This window comes from Oratosquilla oratoria, chromosome 29 (genome assembly GCF_046742065.1).
Source record: "Oratosquilla oratoria isolate Oo_2021 chromosome 29, ASM4674206v1, whole genome shotgun sequence".
NCBI lineage: Eukaryota > Metazoa > Arthropoda > Malacostraca > Stomatopoda > Squillidae > Oratosquilla > Oratosquilla oratoria.
Window position 1 is genome coordinate 41619693 of NC_134805.1, and position 2500 is coordinate 41622192.

The window sequence follows — 2500 nt, forward strand, 5'->3', positions numbered from 1 at the left end:
AAATGGTACAGAGTTCGAAGCTGAATTTAATATTGCGGGATTTAAACACTTTCATCAGGATAGAAACCACAAGAAAGGTGGGGGTGTTCTATTGTACGTTAAAAACAATGTTTATGCTTGTGTTTTAGAGAAAGTGAAACAGGATGCATATGACAGTTTGTGGGTTGAGTTAACCCTAACAAATGGACAAAAAATGAATATAGGTGTAATATATAGGCCAAAGACATTATCATTAGCAGACGACAAACTGTTATTTCAAGAACTGTCTAGTTTCTGCAACCGGGATTTATTGATAATGGGTGATTTCAATTTTACTGACATTGATTGGATGACCCTTGAACATGGCCATATAGGTAGTCGCTTGATTGATTTTCTTGGTGACAATTACTTAATTCAGCATGTAAAAGAGCCCACAAGATATGGAAACTTGCTCGATTTATTGATCACTAGCCGCGAAAGCATGGTAACTGATGTAGAAGTCGGTGAATCTGTTGCAAATAGCGATCACAATTTAGTCAGATTCAAACTCCTAAACAATTTTAGAATAGATACTTGTGCTTCTAAAATACCCGATTTCAGTAAAGCTCAGTTCATAGAACTACGTCAGGAGCTTCAGCTTACAGATTGGGAGGCAAAATTAAACGAAAGGCCTGTAGATCAGATGTGGGAAATATTTCAAAATACGCTCACTAAGATGATTCAAACTTATATTCCTTTTAAGGACAGACGTCCCCCAAATCAGGCTCGCCCAAAGTGGCTCGACAAAGAAACTGAAAAAAGTATTGCTAAAAAGAGACAGGCTTATAAGAAATATAAGTGCTCGGGTGCATCTAATGACTATGAAAGTTATGTATCAATACAGAGAGATTTAAAAAAGACAATAAGAAAAAGAAAACGACAATACGAAATGAACATCGCTGATAAATCCAAAGAGAATCCCAAAGAATTCTATAGTTACATTAGAGATAAAAAGGTTGTTAGGAATCACATTGGTCCACTATTATCTGCTGACGGTCAACTTGAATATTCAAATGAAGGAATGTGTAATATCTTAAACAATTATTTTAGCTCGGTATTTGTAAACGAAACACCTCAAAGTGAATTCCAAACTGAAACCTGTGAAAAGTCTGGGGTAAACTTACTCACTACGGTAAATATAACAAAAGAAACAATTAAAAGGTGTATAGACAAACTCAAAGTTAATAAAACACCAGGGCCTGACGGTTGGCATCCAAGAATCTTAAAGGAAATGAAAAATGAGATTGTTGTTCCATAACAAATCATTTTCAAGAAATCCATCATATCCGGAGATGTCCCAAGAGAATGGAAGCTAGCTAACGTTACTCCCATATTCAAAAAAGGTGACAAAAAGAAACCAAATAACTATAGGCCTATAAGTTTGACTTCGATCGTAGGAAAAATAATGGAAACTATCATCAGAGATGATATCGAATATCATTTAGAAAGTAACCATTTGATAAATGATAGCCAGCATGGTTTCAGACGGAAACGTTCTTGCGTGACTAACTTACTCGAATTCTACAACACAGTTATCTCGAATTATGACAAAAGAAACAATATAGATTTAATATATCTAGACTTTGCAAAAGCTTTTGATACCGTCCCACACGAAAGACTACTTACTAAATTAGCTTTGCATGGAATAAGTGGTAGCCTATTAAGTTGGACTAGTAATTGGTTGAAAGGTCGAAAACAGAGAGTTGTTTTAAATGGAAAAACTTCTGGATGGAAAAGTGTTGCAAGTGGAGTTCCTCAGGGTTCCGTTCTTGGGCCACTTCTATTCATAGTATATATAAATGATATAGACCATGGACTAAAATCTACTGTTTCCAAATTTGCTGATGATACAAAACTGTGCGGAGTGGCAAATGATCACTCAAACCAATTAGATATTCAAGAAGATTTAGATCAATTACAGCAATGGTCTGAAAAGTGGCTAATGAAATTTAACACAAGTAAATGCAAGGTAATGCACATAGGTAAAAATAACAGTAAGTACGATTACAAGTTATTTGGAAATTCGTTAACAAAAGTGGATAGTGAAAAAGATCTCGGCATAATTATCAGTAACGACCTCAAATCATCCAAGCAGTGTATTTCAGCCTCTGAGAAAGCAAATAAGATTCTGGGATTGATTGCGCGATCTTTTGATTTCAAAAGTCCATCACTCATTAACAAGCTATATAAATCGTTAGTTCGTCCACATTTGGAATATGCTGTTTCCGTATGGTCACCGAATCTCATTAAAGACATTGACAGACTGGAAAAAGTACAACGGCGAGCCACAAAACTGATTCCAAATATCAAAAATAAATCATACGAAAATCGACTTAAGCACATGAATCTGTTTTCCCTAAAAAAGCGTAGACTCAGAGGTGACTTGATACAGGTCTTTAAGATTTTAAAGGGAATTGACAACATCAAAAGTGACCAAATTTTCACATTGAATGAGAATCAGACAAGAAACAATGGTCTCAAA